Genomic DNA, 21,379 nt, shown 5'->3' on the forward strand with positions numbered 1-21,379 from the left:
TCATTCTTGGCATGATGCTCCACTAACAGCCCTGCTACAGCTGTGTTTTTAGAGAGGACAGCCAGGTGAAGGGCAGTGTTGCCGTCCGCGTCTGCCAGATTGGGGTCGGCACCGTGTTCCAGCAGAACAGCAACACATTCTTCCTGCTCCTGCTGGACTGCCTGGCAACAACACACCAAAAGGGAAAGGCTTCCAACTTTTACATCCATCCCCCTCTCCCACAACTGCCTCAGCTCCTGAATGCTGCCACAGAAGACCATCTGCAAAGATTAGCTAACAGAGGCTGTGCCGTGCCCATTGCAATAGGCGTGTTTCTATGGCCCTGCCCTGCAAGGAATCCTGCCAGACACCTCCCCTTTAACACCCCAGCACTAAGCCCCACCTCCAAGCTCAGAAGGCATTGCACACACCTTCATCAGGGCCGTTCTCTTGAAGTTGTCAGCGAGGTTGGGCTGGCTGTTCTTTCTTAGCAGATATCTCACGACATCTGCATGGCCATTGGCCGAAGCCAGATGCAGAGGTGTCCTAAAAATTAAACAGACACTCTTAACCCAGACAGACAAAGGACGAGCCCAAGCTGTGTCTCTACCCAGCACCCTGGGGACCCTGCTCGCACTCTGGTGCTGCTGCTGCTGCTGCTGCTGCTGCTGCTGCTGCTGCAAGCCTGCCCTGATGAGCCAGAGGGCAGAAGAGAACAGGTGAGGGCTGAGCAGCTGCAGAACAGCCCTGCAGAGAGACCACGGCCAAGCGGCAGGTGGGCAACACGCCTTTCCAACAGCGCTGGAGCCCGGCCGGCAGCTCCGAGCAGTGAAAAGCTCAAGAGTTCCCTCTCCCAGCTGACAGGGCAAATGTCACTTTTCAAGCCTTGTCCCTAAGAGAGGGCTGCCGAGGACAACTGCAGCTTGGCTCAGGAGCAGCCAAGCTGTGCCATCAGCGTGGCCCAGAACTCACCGCATCTCCTGGTCTCGCCTGTCGATGCCGACTACCTTGACGTACCAGCGCCAGCGCCTCAGCCAGCCCAGGTCACCGCGGGCGGCCGCGCGGTGCAGCCTGCCCAGCCCCTGCTCCCGGAGCTGGGAGGCGCTGCTGGAGCTGGTGGCAGCCCAGGGCTGCCCACTGGGGCTGCTGGAGGGCGACTGCCGCCGCTCCTTGCTCAGAAGCCACGGCATGGCCCTGCTTGCAGCTCCCAGCAGCAGGAGTGCAAGAAGCCCCCGGCGGGCTGCCGGGAGCCAAGTGGGGATGAGGAATTGGGACGAGGGGGAGGTTTAGGGGGAGGGTGACAAAGGGGACAAGGACGACAATAAGGACGGGCACAGGGTAGAAAGCACAAGGCAGACGAGGTCGCCCTGCGCAGTGGTCGTGGCCTGCAGCTGCCAAGACGGCGATGCAGGCGCGCAATGCTCCCCGAGCGGGATGTGCTGCTGCTCCCCGAGAGGCTACAGCAGCTCTGGGCGCCGGCTGCGGGCACCAACAAAGCCGTGCCCGACTGGCGCCTGTGGCGTCACAATGGCTGGTGGAAGGCTCAGCACGTCAGCGTGGGGTGTGACAGAGGCCACGGGGCAGGGTGGGGCCGGGCGGGGCAGGGCAGGGCGGGGCAGGTGTGAGGGCGGCCCTGCTGGGCCTTGTGGCAAGGAGGCGGCCTGGGCCTTGTGAGGGCGGCCGGCGGGAGTGGGCACTGCCCCGCCTCAGGGCGCCCGGGGCAGGGCCCGGGACGCTCCCACCGGGCCGCAGGCTGCGGTAGGCGCTGGAGCAGCTCCCCATCACCCGCTCTGGCTTTTTGCTTCAGCCTGGAGCCGGGTTGCCTCTGGGCACACTGCCATCAAATGAGGCTCAGCATGAAGTGACATCCCAGCCCAAGCAGGCGGGGACCACCACAGCTCTCAAGAAATGCCCACCCAGTGCTCCAAGCCCACCAGACCAGACTTCCAGGACAATTCCCCAACTCCTTTCTCTTGTCCTGTTATTGTTGTGGCGGTCAATAAAAGAAAATACGCAGACAGTCTACTTCCTAGCAACAAGACAGGAGAGGAAAGAACCTTTATTGGAACAGAACACTGACTCTTATAGCCCTGGGCATAACATACATGTTAAAATACCATTGGTGTTTTTTCAGAAACATATATCACAATTGGCTGCCCTGCATCACACCATGATGATTCAGCATTTACAGACTTACAGGGACTTGTTTAGCTCTGTCTGCCTTCCCACAGACTTGTTTTCAACCCTGACATTGTCCCTCTTGAAGAACAGACACCTCGCCCCCCCCTCCTCCCCTCGCAACTGCTCTCACCTGCTGCTTTGCCAGATGCCAACAGTCAGTTTCTGCTCTGCTGATGCTCCACCAGCCAACAGGCAGCACACAGCAGGGCAGCAAGGAACTTTCAAACACATCTTGTCCCACTTGGTCCCAATGACAACACCAAGTGAAGGCCCACAACTTCTGCACCAGCTTGCTCAGGGGAGGGACGCTACAATGGACCGCAAGCGGGCTGAAGAAATTTCCCTTTTTCTTTGCGGGTGTATCGGGGCTTAATTAGATGTCGATACTTTTGGTCTCTCTTTGGCCCAGCCGCCTGGGAGGGTCTATCCTTTTCCTGCCAACTTAGGAGAAAACAAGCACTGAGAAACGGCAACTTCGTCCTTGAAGGAAGCGTTTTGGACAAACTACAATTAATTGGTGTCTTATTATTGCCTGATCACCTTCCAAGGGCATTTGAAGAAAAAAGGGAACAGGAGGGTGATGGAGTACGCCCCCAGACTCATTTAGAAAACACCCCCTGAAGTACAGCGCGCAAGCACGGGGGGGATTCCAAAGGACACACGCGTGCGCAGAAGGGGCACCGCTTCCAGAACGTTGGGAGGGACTGAAGGCCTCTGGCTGGGCGGTGCTGACCACACCTGCCCAGGTGGACATCGCCAATCAATTGGATAAAAAGCGGATGGCTCGTGCTCGGCAGACGCAAGTTTCACATCAAAGGACAACGTTGCCTTTGGCGGGCGCGCCGGCTATCTTGTGAGCCTGCCGACTCTCCCAGAATGCAGCTTCTGCTCTGGGCAATTCCAGGCCTTCTGGGTCGGGAAGATGACTTCAGAAGCAACACCTGGGCAACTGGGGGAGTCGTACCGAGGGCTTATTTTTCTCCTCCTTCCTCTCTCTTGGGGTTTTTTCCTTTTGTTGGCCACCTCTTGGGAATAAAGATTGTTTGGGTTGAGATTTCAACGGTGTATGGTTTCAGTTTCAGCATCCTTCCCAACTTTCCCTCTTACAGCGGGCTACAAACCCATCTGCTTCCCACAGGATCAAGGAGTTGCCTGTGTTTTATGCCTACCACAAGCTCACCCATTGTCTTCTGCCCAGAACACAAAGAGGAGGGCTCGAAAGCACTGGAAGACTCTGGCAACCCAGTAGAAGCAATAGCTCACCTGTAGGCCAGGATCTTAACACCACTGTGCTTCAAGCCTTCACGGAGGAAGGGGACGCATTTGCCTGGCCTCTGGGACGGGCTGAAGATGCAGCTGTGAGCAGAGCTGAAGGGAGCAGAGGAGAGCTCTGGCTCGGCCTTCAGGCCTGGCTTCTCTTTCAGCCTTGAAATTGTCTGCCGCACTGATTTGCACTCAGACCAAGGGCAGAGAGAGAAGTCTTAACTCCCGGCCCGGGAAGAAAGCCTTAATAAACCTTCAAAAATAGGACTCTCCTCATCCCTCCCACCTAGGTCCTGATATGGTTTGAAGCTGGCTCTCTGCCAAGTCTCCAAACCTTACCACCAGAGTTCCCCCCCCCCCCTCAAACCTCAGGGAGAAGAGGGAGAAAAAAAATCGAAAGAAAACCCGAAACAAGAGAGAGAGAACCAAAGTGAGATATATAAATATATTTACACTTATATACAATTAAAAATAAGGGAAAGGGAAGGGGGAAGGGAAAAGGAACAAAACCAAAATATTATATATATATATAAATATCCCAATTAGCAGCCCAATATCTATCCACTAAAAGAGTTAGCAAAGAAATAGCTCACTACTCTCCTGGGACAACCGAGGGTCGCTCCGGAACGATCGCCGGCAACCTCTGTCTCCCAAGGTCGACAAGGCCTAACCAGGCCTCGCTCCCCAACACGGCAGATCAACAGCAGGGAACCTGCACCTCCAAGTCGCCGGAAGGAAAGAGAATGAAGGCCTCTCCTCCTTTCTTCTTATAATCTGGCTTATGTAAAAATTGTAGGGAATACTGGGTAAATCTGGACCCTTCCTTGGTTACAAACTGGTCACCAAGGAAGGCCTAGCCCAAACCACCACAGTCCAAAGAGCTCCAATTCTGTCACCAAACGCAGCAGTTCTCCTTAAATGTCGGGACAGTTCTGGCAGCCAGGCCCTTTCTGCCCAAGCTGGACAGGTCCCCACCTGTCCCAGAGGCAAGCAGAGGGAAGAAGAGGGGACAGCCTTGGGATCGGGGAATGGCAGAAGCAAAGCCGGCAGGGGCAACAGAAGAAAACAAGGACACCTACTAGACTCTTCAGTTTATTCAAGACCAAGTTGGCATAAGAACACCTAGCGGGAGCCAAGAGCCTCCTCACAGACTGAGATCGTTCAGACTCAAATTGTTGACAAGATGTTCCAGCCCAGTTGAGTAGAGAACCAGACTTGTAGTTTTGGTCTTATTTCCTGCTCGGCTCGTGCTTCCACATCCCTTTTCTAGTGTTCTGTTTGGCTGTAAACTTCACTTCAACCTTAAGTTCAAACCTAAAAGGGCCGGTATTCCGAGCAGGAGATTCCAAGTTAAAGATCTTCAATCAGCTAAAGGGAGAGACAGCTTTCAGGCAAACCTTCAAACTAGGCTCCAGGATCATTCCATAGATCCCTCTCCTGAATCATTTGGGCAACCTATGGAAAATAGCATCCTGCAGTCCTCTGAAGAATCCTTAGGCTTCTCCTTCAAGAAGAACAAGGGCTGCTTGGATGAAAACAATCAAGAGATCCAGGATTTGTGGAGGAAAAAGAGAACTGCCCACCGAGCACACCTTGCTCGTGACATCCAAAACAAGGGGTGGATCAATCTAGCAGGAAAAATTCAATTATGCGCAGATACGGGTGATCACAGAGGATTCTAGGAGGCCTTGAAAACAGCAGATGGACTGACAGACCAGGCCCAAAGCCCTCTACTCAGCGCAGATGGTCAAATGCTTCTCACAGATGAAACCACCGTTCTAAATCGATGCTCTGAACACTTTCAGACTCTTTTCAGGACCAACCGTGTAGGTCAAGACTCAGCAATTCAGTCCATTACACAACAACCCGTGAAGAATGAACTGGCTACTGCCCCTACTAGGGGACACAACAGGTTACCAAAGGCATCGAGAGCTTTCGGAAGACTCCATAAAAGAGTCTGGTGAAATAATCATCATCATCATCATCATGGCCAGATTTGGGAAGGGATCTACCCACGTCTGTTACAAGCGCGTTGGTGGCTAAAAAGGCCAACACGAGATAGACAGGGCCGGTTGCAAAAGGCACAGCAGAAAGACTCCTTAGGAGATATATTCTGCAAGGCACGATTCTTTCTGCGTTGTCTTTTCTCCTCAAGAGTGATCCTGCGTGCTTTCTCAAAAGCATCAGCAGCGTTAAAGAGAGTGTGTCTCCAGACCTCCCGATTGGAGGCCAGAGTAGACCAGTTATGTTGATCAATATGGCCAAGGCTGAGAGGTTGTTTCGGGGAGTCCTTGTAAATAAACACCTGAAGAAAAGTACAAAGATCAGGGTTTACAGAGCCATAGTGCTGTCTACTCTCTCAGACGGGTCCGAATCATGGCTCATTTACCGCCACCACCTGCGACTCCTCGAACGCTTCCATCAACGCTGTCTCCGTACAATCCTAAACATCCGCTGCTCAGATTACGGAACTAATACGTCTGTTCTACAACAGGCAGCAATTACCAGCATTGAGGCCATGTTGCTGAGAACACAGCTGCGTTGGGCAGGGCACGTCTCCAGGATGGAGGACTACCGCCTCCCTAAGATCGTGATCTATGGCAAACTTGCCACTGGCTGCCGCAAGAGAGGAGCCCGCAAAAGGAGACACGAGGACTCCCTGAAGCAACATCTCAGCCTTGGCCACATTGGTCTCCAGCGCTGGTCTACTCTGGCCTCCAATCGAGAGGTCTGCAGACACACTGTCTCTAACGCTGCTGCTTCCTTTGAGAACGCACGCAGGATCACCATCGAAGAGAGAAGACAACGCAGAAAGAATCGTGTCTTGCCGATCCCATCCAAGGAGTCTTTCTGCTGTGCCTTTTGCAACCCATCTGGTCTCTCTCGCATTGGCCTCTTTAGCCACCAGCGCGCTTGTAGCAAATGTGGGGAGAGCCCTTCCAAATCTTCCTTGGCCAAGCCTAGCCAGGATCTGGCTGCCATCCACCACACTGGTCTCCAAATGAGGCTGGAGCTTTGCCAGCTCTTCTTGTAGTTGGCATTTGCTCTTCTCCAGGTTTTCCCACTTCCCACGCAGGCTAGACAGCTCGTCTTGCAAACCCTGACTTGTGGCTTCCAGCTGCGTGCGCTTTTGACATTCCCTCTCCAGCTGCTGGGAAAGTTCAGCAACCTGCAGACAGAAAGAACAAAAAAAGAACTCAGCGGGATGGAAAGGCAGTGAATTCCGGGAAAACCCCAAAAGGGGACCTTAAAGGGACCTTAAAGATCATCCGCTTCCAAGCCTCCTGCTTGCCCATGCCTCAATCCCATGCTACGCGCCTGTCCCGCTGATTACAACTCCTGGCGCGTGGTTTCCACGTCTCCTGCTATCATGCTCTGCAGTCTGGCAGGGATGTGCTATCACACTGACTGCTGACTACAGGGCATACTCGGACCAGCGCTATTGCAGAGCTTGCAGCATTGCTGCAAAATTAGAAGGCCGTGAAGACTTCCCAAGGAGTAGGGAGCTCTGCTGCTTCATGGAGGAAGACGTAGCAGGAACTACACCAGCAAAGGCCTCCTATCCAGAGTAACAGATTAAAGCAAGGTCCAGGGAAGAAACTGCTAGAACGAAGATCACTGATGAAGAAAAAGGTGTCTCACAGATGTCTGGTGGCATTTGGCACTCATGGTGACATCAGCCATTTCAAATAGGTCACACACACCCTATGTGTCAATTTAGTGGAGAACTTAGGGGGGAGGTTCCTGCGCCACAGTGCTCTTTCCCACGGTTTCTCTTGTCAAAGAATGGAGTTCCACAGCTCATTGCTTCCAGTTCCGTATTTTTGGGCCTTGGACCACTCTGGAAAATTTGGACAAACCTGATGACCAGAAGTCTTCCACTTTACCACAGATGCCTGAGACCCAGGCTTCTGCTCGGTCCCAAACCGATGCCAAGACGTCCCAGGCCACTTGAATCCAGAAGTGGACTTGCAGCCAGGTGTCCGATGACGGCGCTGCTTGGGACTGCAGATCTGCTTCTGTGGCGCTCCCAAAGGAGCTTGGTGTTGGCCTCTGCAAGTCTCTCATTAGCTCTGAAACATTCACAAGCACACACAGAGTCAGCTTTGGCAGGAAGGCTTTCGCAAAGTTACCCTCCACGGCCTTCACTATTACCCCACTTCTAAAAGCCAAGGGCATGAAGACCGTCCAAAACCAGCACATCCTTTGATCGGAGCTTGTTCACAGGGCCTGTTTCTAAGAAATCACACCAAGTGCAAGGAGCAGACAGTGTCACCTCCAGAAGAACTCTGGCCTACCCTGGCCTTCTCAAGGAAAGCTCAACCCTCAGACCCGCTGCCAAAACCCAAGCCAAACAAGAGCCGCCTTAGTTTGGATTCACAGAATCCAACTCTCTTCTCCCAGAGGCCTCTCCTCATTCAAACAGGAAAGGGTACAAGATTCGTCTTTTCTCTCCCCCACAGGATGAGGAGATTAGAGACTGGCAAAAAGACTGCCTGCTAAAACAACAGCAACTTGAAAAAGACACCAGCAATGCCAGAGTGGCGCTACTGTGCTGTTACTGCTGGAACTCTAAGGAGAAAGGAAGACAGGTCTGAGGAAGGCAAGGTCTTAAGGAACTTTCCCCACAAAGATGCCACATTCTGCTTTCACACCTGACGCTGGCCAGATGTAGAAAAGGGATTTAAGAAGGAAAATGCACGAGGAAAAAGGAGTCTCTTAGTACCAGTCCAAAAAAGCAGGGACTTACCTTTCCAGTCTCTTGGCTAGGCTTTTTCTGCTTTTTGCTTCCACCACATACAGTTCTTTATACTTTTCCACTTCTGCCTGGGTGGATTCTTTTTGAAAAGGTCTTTCTGCTTGGTTGCTTCTTATCCTTCCCAGTGCACGGTCAAGATCTCTAATTCTCTCTTCTAACTGGTTTTTCAGGGAGTCCAGATGACTGCTTCGGATTTTTTCTAATGTGTCCTGGTGGGCTGCCTGTGCCTGAAGGAGACAGTGCACCTACAACCACCACAAGAAAAAGAGAGCTCTGCCCAGCACAAAATTGCACACACCCACTTTCAAGGGCCCAGCTCTGCACAGAGAGGTGGCTCTGCCTCCTCACTCCCAGCAGCAACCAAGGCAGAACCCAGCAGCTACCAAGGCAAACAATTCTTTGCAGTGGGAAAGAAGACCAAACTAGCACTCTTATTCAAAGCTACTAAGGAAGACACACTGTATCTGTAGGACAGAGCACAGCGAAAAGGATTCTTCAAAGACAAGAAGAGCATCCCCCACCCCTGTCATTTAAGTGACTCCTTTGCAGAGCACCTTCCCCCCCTACAAGGACAAAGCAGCACCTCTAGGTCTGGCCATGACAGCTGCAAGTTGCAAAACCCATTCAAGGATGAGCAGCGAGAAGCAGAGCAGCCCACAGAGATCCCCCCCAAGCACTGCAACGTGCCAATCTGCCTTGGGCAGCCTTTGCATTCAGGGACCTGCCGGCACGTGACACACCCACGACAGCACTCCTGCCCAACCAGATTGCCTTCTGCCACTGCCTTCAGCAAAGACAGAAGCTAACCCACAGAATACAGGAGCAAAAGAAAAACACCAAAACCCGTGGCCACAACAGAAGTTTACGTAGCGCCTGTGGACGCTGGGGAGAAATTCACTTACTTGCAAAAACTCATTGACTTCCTGGAGTTTTTGTCTGAGTTCCCGGTCGGCTTGCTCTTCCACCTCTTTTTTCCATTGTTCGAGTTGGCTGCGATCCACCAAGTCAGTCTCCAAATGATGCCGGAGTTTTGCCAGCTCTTCTTGCAGCTGGCATTTGTCCATCTCCAGCTTCTCGCACTTCCCACGCAGGCTAGACAGCTCGTCTTGCAAATCTTGATTTTTGGCTTCCAGCTGCGTGCACTTTTGACATTCCCTGTCCAGCTGCTGGGAAAGTTCAGCAACCTGCAGGCAGAAAGAAAAAAACAGGAACTCGGCGGGATGGAAAGGCAGTGAATTCTGGGAAAACCTCAAAAGGGGGCGGCCAGGGAGACTATATTCATCATCTGCTGCCTCAGGACTAGAAACAAAGTCCAACCAGCCTCTTCTTTTCCAGCAAGAACAGCTTTCCCATCATTTCTCATAGGATTCCTCAGCTTCCCATCCTTTCCCAGTTCCTCTTGCAAAAATGCTCCAAGCTTCTGCACTCCAAAGGAATCACTGCAATTCATCTGTCACACCCAGAGGACGCTGTCACAGCCTCCCTCAAGCTGCAACCAGGCCTCAGCTGGGCCCCACTGCTCTCAGCCCATGCACATGATGTCCTGCAAGGACCTGCCCATCCCTCAGGCCCAGCCGGGGGATCTGCACTCTTGGCTGACCCCGCTCACTGTCAGGGGGCCTGTTCTGCTCTTCCTGCTCAGGGCCTGTGGCACGGCTCCCTGGCCCCTCAGCTCACACACCCTGCCAGGCTGGCTGCCACTCTCGCCTCGCCCTTCCTCTGCAGGACAGCCTGGCCTCCATCAGCCCTTACACCTACTGCTTTGTCCTTAACATTTGCATCTTTCCCCAGAAGGAGAACTACCTCTGCATTACTTAGAGTCATCTCCCACTGCAACAGCAGAAGGAGCATTAAGAAAAGCCCATCACACCCAAAATGCAGACAAGGGAAAAAAATCATCAACATCACAAGAAATAGAGGGAAAGCATCTCCCAGCTTTCAAAAGAAGGAACAACCAAAAAGCCCCACCCAGAGCAAGGCTCACCTCTCTTCGTAATCTGTCAACTTCCTTGACCTTTTCAGAATAACTCTTCTTCATTTCCTCCAGCTGGGACTGGCTTTCTTTCTCTTCATTAAGCCTGACGTTCCTCCTCTCTAGCCTCAGAAGCTTTTCCAACCTGCACAGCAAATTAGTTAAGAAAACCATGAAACACAGGAACAACCAGCCTTTCCCCCACAGTCTCACAAAAACGCCACAGACAGCATCCAAGCCTAGAATGGCTTGGCTTGGCAGGGACCTTAAAGATCATCTCGTTCCAAGCCTCCTGCTGTGGCCAGGGACACCTTCCACCAGACCAGCTTGTTCACAACCCCATCCAACCTGGCCTTGAACACTTCCGGCCATGGGGCATCCACAGCTTCTCTGGGCAACCTGTTGCAGGTCCTCACCACCCTCACAGGGACCAATCTCTTCCGAGGATCAAATCTAAACCTACTCTCTTGCCATTTGAAGCCATTCCCCCTTGTCCTCTCCCCACATGCTCTTTGAAATGCACTCTCTTCATCCTTCTTGTAGGCTCCCTTCACACACCCAAAGGCCACCAGTAGGTCCCCCCAAAGCCTCCTCTTTTCCAGGCTGAAGTATTGCAATTGGCCCAGCCTTTCCTCAGAGGAGAGCTGCTCCATCTTTCTAACCACCTTGCTGGCCTCCTCTGGACTCAGCTTGGCAGTTCCCAGGGCCCTCCTTTCCACCCCTTTCAAAGATGGGCACACTGAGTTTCCCTTTTTCCCATCACCTGGGACTTCGCCTGACTGCCACGACTTTTCAAATATCAAGGAGAATGTCTTGGCAACTCCAGCAGACCCTGCTGGCCAGTGGAGGGCAATAATGCTGGCCAGATGGAGAAGATGGATTTCCAAGGAAAATGCAGGAAGAAAAAGGACTCTCTTATTACCACTCCAAAAAAAGCAGGGACTTACCTTTCCACTTTCTTGGCTAGGCATCTTCTGGTTTTCACTTCCTCCAGATACAGCTCTTTGTACAGCGTCATTTCTGCCTGCGTTGCTTCTTTACGAGAAGCACTCTCTTGTTGGGTTCTTTTTACCCTGTCCAATTCACTTTCGAGGCCTCTAATTCTGTCTTCCAACTGGATTCTCACGGAATCACAATGACTGTCTCTGATTTGTCCTAACCGGGCCTGTGCCTGAAGGAGACAGTGCACCTTCAACCACCACAAGAAAAAGAGAGCTCTGCCCAGCACAAAATTGCACGCACCCACTTTCAAGGGCCCAGCCTTACTCAGAGAGGCGGCTCTGCCTCCTCACTCCCAGCAGCACGTCCACCCCCTCACCCCCACCCCTGTCATTTAAGTGACTCCTTTGCGGAAGCACCTTCCCCCCCTACAAGGACAAAGCAGCACCTCTAGGTCTGGCCATGACAGCTGCAAGTTGCAAAACTCATTCAAGGATGAGCAGTGAGAAGCAGAGCAGCCCACAGAGATCCCCCCCAAGCACTGCAAAGTGTCAATCTGCCTTGGGCAGCCTTTGCATTCAGGGACCTGCCGGCACGTGACACACCCACGACAGCACTCCTGCCCAACCAGATTGCCTTCTGCCACTGCCTTCAGCAAAGACAGAAGCTAACCCACAGAATACAGGAGCAAAAGAAAAACACCAAAACCCATGGCCACAACAGAAGTTTACGTAGCGCCTGTGGACGCTGGGGAGAAATTCACTTACTTGCAAAACGAGGCTGACCTCTTGTAGCTTTTGACTTCTTTCCTGGTCAGCTCGTTCCTCCACCTCTCTTCTACATTCTTCTCTTTGGCTGCCATCCAGCACCAAAGTCTCCAAATGATGAGCGAGTTCTGCCACCTCTTCTTGCAGCTGACATTTGCTCTTCTCCAGGTTTTCACACTTCCCACGCAGACTGGACAGCTCTCCTTGCAAAGCCTGCTTTTGAGCCTCGAGCGGCATGCCTCTTCTAGGCTCCATGTCCAGCTGCTGGGAAAGTTCACCACCCTGCACACAGGACAAAAAAAACAGGAAAGGAAACTCAGCGGCATCTAAAGGCAGTGAATTCTGGGAAAACTTCTCAAGGGGGTGGCCATCGCAACTGTATCTCTCCTCTACTGGAAACCAGCCTAGAAAACACTTGAAAGATTCCCCGACAGAAAGAAGAAACTTTAGACCTGCTTAAGAATTTGGGAGACACTCCTGGCAGCAATACTTCCAGCTCCCTTGGAGCTCAGGATGAAACTCCTCATTTAGAATCTAAGAATTCCTCCAGTGTCCAGCACAGCAAATACCCTCGGGGCTTTTGTAGCAGCTGGCAAAAGGACCAGGTTGCTTTCTGAGCAGCCTCTACTGAGGAGAAGGCAGAAACTGAGCTCCCCTAGGCTCTCCAGGAAAACTTCATCTGACACTTTCCCCACACAAATAGGCAACTAGGCTCAAGAGTCACAAAAAGGCAAATTTAGCACCAGCTTACTGAGGCAGAGGCTTGCAGGGCTCTCGGAAGGGCTTCAACGCCATCGCTTGGCTGCTGGACAGTGCCTTCCAATCTGCTCTTTTCACTTGCAAAGCTTAAGAAGAAATACAGCTCTTATTACCAGAAAATCCAATGCCAGACAAACTGTGCTAAGGAACAGAAGCCACAGCAGAAGTGTCCTTCCAAATCCCACTGACTCTCCCCTTGTTTCCACCCAATCCCCCAAAGCCACAGAGCCCTCGCTTCACTGGGTTACTCTCTTACTCTTGCGCCTCTTCTTCCAGTTGTTTTACAGTCATGTTAGTCTCGCAAGATGCCAACGGGAGGTCCTGCAGTTTCTGGGAAGATGTTATTGCTTCTCTTCCCTTGGCATCCAAGGCAGTCTTCAAGTCACAAACGCGATGCTCAGACTGAAGATGCTTTTCTTCCTCCTCCCGCAGCTGTAAAATCACGGGAAGAATCCACAGTTGTCAGGGGAGCTTTTCCAGAGAGGAGCCAGTTGCTGCTGAAGAACTCAGGTGCTGCATGTCTGTGTGCATCCCCTCTGCCCAAAGAACTGCAATCCACTCAAGGCCCTTCAAAGCTTCACTTCTACTGCCCCATGAACACAAACTGTAGGCCTTTGTCCTCTTTTACAGCAGCCTCTCCTATCCCTCCACTGCTTTCCTACAGCACGCTTCTAAGCACCGACACTGCCCCTCCGTCCTTTGTGGTCACCTGGGACACTTCCTGTATTCCCTTGCTTGCTACTCCAGGAAAAGACCAGTGAAATAGTTCATCTTCCTAAAGGAAGGCGTCTGGCAAGTGGCAGAGGCCAAGTGCTCTGGCACACGTGCTCTGGAGCCCAGGATTGCACCAGGGCAGCACGGGGAGTTTTCTTCAGTGGGAAAGACCCGCACTGTAGTGCAGAGAGAGGCGCCCAGCAGCCCCTGAGCAGGAAGCAGTGGATGCCTGAGGAGAGGCAGTTCTGCTGCAGTGGGGGGGGGTCAGGAAGGGTGGCATCACTGACGAGCTGATAACTGCCATTTCAGCAAAGGCAGCCAGGTGAACTGCTCCACAGACCTGCCCTGGAGTCGAGAATGGAGCCAGGGCTGCGTGGGGAGTCTTCTTAAAGCAGGAAGACCTCCAATGGAGCAGAAAGAGAGGAACCCCAGCCCCCCTGAGCGGTAAGGAGTGAAACCCTAAGGAGAGGCAGCTCTGCCTCAGCATGGCGGGTTGTGGGGCAGGGGGCCAGAGGGACAGAGGCAGATCAAAGCCTGATGGAACTGCCGCTTCCTTAGGTCTCTGTCAGAGTGGCTCCCAGAATACTGTTTTGTCCCTTTTTGTGACGGAGAGGAAGCAACAAGCACCCCCAGGTTTATCCCTGTGGGGACAGGCTTTCCATACCTCCGCATCAGCCCTGTCCAACTCCTCCTGCAAGCGCAGATTATCTTCCTCCAGGTGAGCCTCATGGCTTCCAGGAACCACAAGAGCAGTCCTAAAGCATCCAAAAGTTCATCGGAAACATGTCTTATCCTGCATCATTTTTCCCCTGCTTGCTCCCAAAGACCTCTTCCCCCCTTTCCTACAAGCTCCGGGAAAGCAAAGCCAAGTCCATGCAAGCACTGGAGAATTTCTCTTACAAGGGGCCTCCCTGAAGCAGCCTCAACTACCAGCTCAGGCCGTGCTCTTCAGGGCTCCTTGCACTGCTCTTCAAAGGCCCCACCGATGCGGCTGCACAAACTCCCGGGGCAAGCCCTTCCACCCCCTGACCATCTCCATGGCAGCAAGTTTTCTCCTTCGGTGCGCTCGGAGCCCCTCGTGTCCCCTGGCACAGTGTTGCTTCTCTTTCCCCCAGCGCTTCCCTTCAGAGCACTTCACGCACCAACTCTGCCGTGCCTCAAACCCCCCTGGCCTGCAGAGCAGCCACGCTGCTGAGCTACTGGCAAGTTTCCCCATGGCTCTGGCTCTGGGGGGGGGAAGGGCACCACAGACAAGGCTTTCTTGCAGACCTTAGGGGGCAAAGGGTGAGAGCCCCAAAGCTACCAGAGCAGCCAAGTGCAGAGACCTGCATTTACCAGTCACCCAGGGAACTGCTTCCACGGGGCTCCTCCTTCTTTTTCCCAGCTCATTGCCACGCCCCTCATCTCACTCACACTTGCAGACTACCCAGAACACCCGGGTGCTCTTTTGACAAAGCCCTCACCTTTCCCCCTGGCCTTCAGCGTGCCTGTCAGCTGCTTTGCTCACAAGGCACTCCACAATCTCCTCATGCTGTTGCAAGGCTGCAAGTTTCAAGGGGGTAAATCCCCACTAAAAGGAGAAAGAATCCCCATTAGAAAGACACAGACAAGCTCTGCAGCTCTTGGAAAGAGCAGCTTTAGCCACATGCCAAGGTTACCTGGTTCTGAGCATCATTCTTGGCATGATGCTCCACTAACAGCCCTGCTACAGCTGTGTTTTTAGAGAGGACAGCCAGGTGAAGGGCAGTGTTGCCGTCCGCGTCTGCCAGATTGGGGTCGGCACCGTGTTCCAGCAGAACAGCAACACATTCTTCCTGCTCCTGCTGGACTGCCTGGCAACAACACACCAAAAGGGAAAGGCTTCCAACTTTTACATCCATCCCCCTCTCCCACAACTGCCTCAGCTCCTGAATGCTGCCACAGAAGACCATCTGCAAAGATTAGCTAACAGAGGCTGTGCCGTGCCCATTGCAATAGGCGTGTTTCTATGGCCCTGCCCTGCAAGGAATCCTGCCAGACACCTCCCCTTTAACACCCCAGCACTAAGCCCCACCTCCAAGCTCAGAAGGCATTGCACACACCTTCATCAGGGCCGTTCTCTTGAAGTTGTCAGCGAGGTTGGGCTGGCTGTTCTTTCTTAGCAGATATCTCACGACATCTGCATGGCCATTGGCCGAAGCCAGATGCAGAGGTGTCCTAAAAATTAAACAGACACTCTTAACCCAGACAGACAAAGGACGAGCCCAAGCTGTGTCTCTACCCAGCACCCTGGGGACCCTGCTCGCACTCTGGTGCTGCTGCTGCTGCTGCTGCTGCTGCTGCTGCTGCTGCAAGCCTGCCCTGATGAGCCAGAGGGCAGAAGAGAACAGGTGAGGGCTGAGCAGCTGCAGAACAGCCCTGCAGAGAGACCACGGCCAAGCGGCAGGTGGGCAACACGCCTTTCCAACAGCGCTGGAGCCCGGCCGGCAGCTCCGAGCAGTGAAAAGCTCAAGAGTTCCCTCTCCCAGCTGACAGGGCAAATGTCACTTTTCAAGCCTTGTCCCTAAGAGAGGGCTGCCGAGGACAACTGCAGCTTGGCTCAGGAACAGCCAAGCTGTGCCATCAGTGTGGCCCAGAACTCACCGCATCTCCTGGTCTCGCCTGTCGATGCCGACTACCTTGACGTACCAGCGCCAGCGCCTCAGCCAGCCCAGGTCACCGCGGGCGGCCGCGCGGTGCAGCCTGCCCAGCCCCTGCTCCCGGAGCTGGGAGGCGCTGCTGGAGCTGGTGGCAGCCCAGGGCTGCCCACTGGGGCTGCTGGAGGGCGACTGCCGCCGCTCCTTGCTCAGAAGCCACGGCATGGCCCTGCTTGCAGCTCCCAGCAGCAGGAAGGGCAAGAAGCCCCCGGCGGGCTGCCGGGAGCCAAGTGGGGATGAGGAATTGGGACGAGGGGGAGGTTTAGGGGGAGGGTGACAAAGGGGACAAGGACGACAATAAGGACGGGCACAGGGTAGAAAGCACAAGGCAGACGAGGTCGCCCTGCGCAGTGGTCGTGGCCTGCAGCTGCCAAGACGGCGATGCAGGCGCGCAATGCTCCCCGAGCGGGATGTGCTGCTGCTCCCCGAGAGGCTACAGCAGCTCTGGGCGCCGGCTGCAGGCACCAACAAAGCCGTGCCCGACTGGCGCCTGTGGCGTCACAATGGCTGGTGGAAGGCTCAGCACGTCAGCGTGGGGTGTGACAGAGGCCACGGGGCAGGGTGGGGCCGGGCGGGGCAGGGCAGGGCGGGGCAGGTGTGAGGGCGGCCCTGCTGGGCCTTGTGGCAAGGAGGCGGCCTGGGCCTTGTGAGGGCGGCCAGCGGGAGTGGGCACTGCCCCGCCTCAGGGCGCCCGGGGCAGGGCCCGGGACGCTCCCACCGGGCCGCAGGCTGCGGTAGGCGCTGGAGCAGCTCCCCATCACCCGCTCTGGCTTTTTGCTTCAGCCTGGAGCCGGGTTGCCTCTGGGCACACTGCCATCAAATGAGGCTCAGCATGAAGTGACATCCCAGCCCAAGCAGGCGGGGACCACCACAGCTCTCAAGAAATGCCCACCCAGTGCTCCAAGCCCACCAGACCAGACTTCCAGGACAATTCCCCAACTCCTTTCTCTTGTCCTGTTATTGTTGTGGCGGTCAATAAAAGAAAATACGCAGACAGTCTACTTCCTAGCAACAAGACAGGAGAGGAAAGAACCTTTATTGGAACAGAACACTGACTCTTATAGCCCTGGGCATAACATACATGTTAAAATACCATTGGTGTTTTTTCAGAAACATATATCACAATTGGCTGCCCTGCATCACACCATGATGATTCAGCATTTACAGACTTACAGGGACTTGTTTAGCTCTGTCTGCCTTCCCACAGACTTGTTTTCAACCCTGACATTGTCCCTCTTGAAGAACAGACACCTCGCCCCCCCCTCCTCCCCTCGCAACTGCTCTCACCTGCTGCTTTGCCAGATGCCAACAGTCAGTTTCTGCTCTGCTGATGCTCCACCAGCCAACAGGCAGCACACAGCAGGGCAGCAAGGAACTTTCAAACACATCTTGTCCCACTTGGTCCCAATGACAACACCAAGTGAAGGCCCACAACTTCTGCACCAGCTTGCTCAGGGGAGGGACGCTACAATGGACCGCAAGCGGGCTGAAGAAATTTCCCTTTTTCTTTGCGGGTGTATCGGGGCTTAATTAGATGTCGATACTTTTGGTCTCTCTTTGGCCCGGCCGCCTGGGAGGGTCTATCCTTTTCCTGCCAACTTAGGAGAAAACAAGCACTGAGAAACGGCAACTTCGTCCTTGAAGGAAGCGTTTTGGACAAACTACAATTAATTGGTGTCTTATTATTGCCTGATCACCTTCCAAGGGCATTTGAAGAAAAAAGGGAACAGGAGGGTGATGGAGTACGCCCCCAGACTCATTTAGAAAACACCCCCTGAAGTACAGCGCGCAAGCACGGGGGGGATTCCAAAGGACACACGCGTGCGCAGAAGGGGCACCGCTTCCAGAACGTTGGGAGGGACTGAAGGCCTCTGGCTGGGCGGTGCTGACCACACCTGCCCAGGTGGACATCGCCAATCAATTGGATAAAAAGCGGATGGCTCGTGCTCGGCAGACGCAAGTTTCACATCAAAGGACAACGTTGCCTTTGGCGGGCGCGCCGGCTATCTTGTGAGCCTGCCGACTCTCCCAGAATGCAGCTTCTGCTCTGGGCAATTCCAGGCCTTCTGGGTCGGGAAGATGACTTCAGAAGCAACACCTGGGCAACTGGGGGAGTCGTACCGAGGGCTTATTTTTCTCCTCCTTCCTCTCTCTTGGGGTTTTTTCCTTTTGTTGGCCACCTCTTGGGAATAAAGATTGTTTGGGTTGAGATTTCAACGGTGTATGGTTTCAGTTTCAGCATCCTTCCCAACTTTCCCTCTTACAGCGGGCTACAAACCCATCCGCTTCCCACAGGATCAAGGAGTTGCCTGTGTTTTATGCCTACCACAAGCTCACCCATTGTCTTCTGCCCAGAACACAAAGAGGAGGGCTCGAAAGCACTGGAAGACTCTGGCAACCCAGTAGAAGCAATAGCTCACCTGTAGGCCAGGATCTTAACACCACTGTGCTTCAAGCCTTCACGGAGGAAGGGGACGCATTTGCCTGGCCTCTGGGACGGGCTGAAGATGCAGCTGTGAGCAGAGCTGAAGGGAGCAGAGGAGAGCTCTGGCTCGGCCTTCAGGCCTGGCTTCTCTTTCAGCCTTGAAATTGTCTGCCGCACTGATTTGCACTCAGACCAAGGGCAGAGAGAGAAGTCTTAACTCCCGGCCCGGGAAGAAAGCCTTAATAAACCTTCAAAAATAGGACTCTCCTCATCCCTCCCACCTAGGTCCTGATATGGTTTGAAGCTGGCTCTCTGCCAAGTCTCCAAACCTTACCACCAGAGTTCCCCCCCCCCCTCAAACCTCAGGGAGAAGAGGGAGAAAAAAAATCGAAAGAAAACCCGAAACAAGAGAGAGAGAACCAAAGTGAGATATATAAATATATTTACACTTATATACAATTAAAAATAAGGGAAAGGGAAGGGGGAAGGGAAAAGGAACAAAACCAAAATATTATATATATATATAAATATCCCAATTAGCAGCCCAATATCTATCCACTAAAAGAGTTAGCAAAGAAATAGCTCACTACTCTCCTGGGACAACCGAGGGTCGCTCCGGAACGATCGCCGGCAACCTCTGTCTCCCAAGGTCGACAAGGCCTAACCAGGCCTCGCTCCCCAACACGGCAGACTCAACAGCAGGGAACCTGCACCTCCAAGTCGCCGGAAGGAAAGAGAATGAAGGCCTCTCCTCCTTTCTTCTTATAATCTGGCTTATGTAAAAATTGTAGGGAATACTGGGTAAATCTGGACCCTTCCTTGGTTACAAACTGGTCACCAAGGAAGGCCTAGCCCAAACCACCACAGTCCAAAGAGCTCCAATTCTGTCACCAAACGCAGCAGTTCTCCTCAAATGTCGGGACAGTTCTTGCAGCCAGGCCCTTTCTGCCCAAGCTGGGCAGGTCCCCACCTGTCCCAGAGGCAAGCAGAGGGAAGAAGAGGGGACAGCCTTGGGATCGGGGAATGGCAGAAGCAAAGCCGGCAGGGGCAACAGAAGAAAACAAGGACACCTACTAGACTCTTCAGTTTATTCAAGACCAAGTTGGCATAAGAACACCTAGCGGGAGCCAAGAGCCTCCTCACAGACTGAGATTGTTCAGACTCAAATTGTTGACAAGATGTTCCAGCCCAGTTGAGTAGAGAACCAGACTTGTAGTTTTGGTCTTATTTCCTGCTCGGCTCGTTCTTCCACATCCCTTTTCTAGTGTTCTGTTTGGCTGTAAACTTCACTTCAACCTTAAGTTCAAACCTAAAAGGGCCGGTATTCCGAGCAGGAGATTCCAAGTTAAAGATCTTCAATCAGCTAAAGGGAGAGACAGCTTTCAGGCAAACCTTCAAACTAGGCTCCAGGATCATTCCATAGATCCCTCTCCTGAATCATTTGGGCAACCTATGGAAAATAGCATCCTGCAGTCCTCTGAAGAATCCTTAGGCTTCTCCTTCAAGAAGAACAAGGGCTGCTTGGATGAAAACAATCAAGAGATCCAGGATTTGTGGAGGAAAAAGAGAACTGCCCACCGAGCACACCTTGCTCGTGACATCCAAAACAAGGGGTGGATCAATCTAGCAGGAAAAATTCAATTATGCGCAGATACGGGTGATCACAGAGGATTCTAGGAGGCCTTGAAAACAGCAGATGGACCGACAGACCAGGCCCAAAGCCCTCTACTCAGCGCAGATGGTCAAATGCTTCTCACAGATGAAACCGCCGTTCTAAATCGATGCTCGGAACACTTTCAGACTCTTTTCAGGACCAACCGTGTAGGTCAAGACTCAGCAATTCAGTCCATTACACAACAACCCGTGAAGAATGAACTGGCTACTGCCCCTACTAGGGGACACAACAGGTTACCAAAGGCATCGAGAGCTTTCGGAAGACTCCATAAAAGAGTCTGGTGAAATAATCATCATCATCATCATCATGGCCAGGTTTAGCTAACGAAGATTTGGGAAGGGATCTACCCACGTCTGTTACAAGCGCGTTGGTGGCTAAAAAGGCCAACACGAGATAGACACGGCCGGTTGCAAAAGGCACAGCAGAAAGACTCCTTAGGAGATATATTCTGCAAGGCACGATTCTTTCTGCGTTGTCTTTTCTCCTCAAGAGTGATCCTGCGTGCTTTCTCAAAAGCATCAGCAGCGTTAAAGAGAGTGTGTCTCCAGACCTCCCGATTGGAGGCCAGAGTAGACCAGTTATGTTGATCAATATGGCCAAGGCTGAGAGGTTGTTTCGGGGAGTCCTTGTAAATAAACACCTGAAGAAAAGTACAAAGATCAGGGTTTACAGAGCCATAGTGCTGTCTACTCTCTCAGATGGGTCCGAATCATGGCTCATTTACCGCCACCACCTGCGACTCCTCGAACGCTTCCATCAACGCTGTCTCCGTACAATCCTAAACATCCGCTGCTCAGATTACGGAACTAATACGTCTGTTCTACAACAGGCAGCAATTACCAGCATTGAGGCCATGTTGCTGAGAACACAGCTGCGTTGGGCAGGGCACGTCTCCAGGATGGAGGACTACCGCCTCCCTAAGATCGTGATCTATGGCAAACTTGCCACTGGCTGCCGCAAGAGAGGAGCCCGCAAAAGGAGACACGAGGACTCCCTGAAGCAACATCTCAGCCTTGGCCACATTGGTCTCCAGCGCTGGTCTCCTCTGGCCTCCAATCGAGAGGTCTGCAGACACACTGTCTCTAACGCTGCTGCTTCCTTTGAGAACGCACGCAGGATCACCATCGAAGAGAGAAGACAACACAGAAAGAATCGTGTCTTGCCGATCCCATCCAAGGAGTCTTTCTGCTGTGCCTTTTGCAACCCATCTGGTCTCTCTCGCATTGGCCTCTTTAGCCACCAGCGCGCTTGTAGCAAATGTGGGGAGAGCC

The 21,379-nt window shown here is 53.1% G+C and overlaps 1 protein-coding gene across 3 annotated transcripts in view; it reads right to left on the reverse strand.

Moving 5' to 3' along the window:
• LOC127463057 (uncharacterized) overlaps positions 1-21,379 on the reverse strand; it is a 65,193-nt gene that overhangs the window by 26,173 nt on the left and 17,641 nt on the right. The window contains exon 2 of one of the 3 annotated variants that reach the window (XM_051772056.1): positions 3,834-4,135. The exons of the other annotated variants lie outside the window; for them this stretch is intronic. The gene's annotated coding sequence lies outside the window, so the exon portion shown is untranslated. Of the gene's footprint in view, positions 1-3,833; positions 4,136-21,379 lie in introns of those variants that run through there. 3 annotated transcript variants of the gene reach the window in all.

This window comes from Manacus candei, unplaced genomic scaffold, assembly GCF_025592945.1.
Source record: "Manacus candei isolate 608988 ecotype Guabito, Panama unplaced genomic scaffold, ASM2559294v1 h1tg000149l, whole genome shotgun sequence".
NCBI classification, from domain to species: domain Eukaryota; kingdom Metazoa; phylum Chordata; class Aves; order Passeriformes; family Pipridae; genus Manacus; species Manacus candei.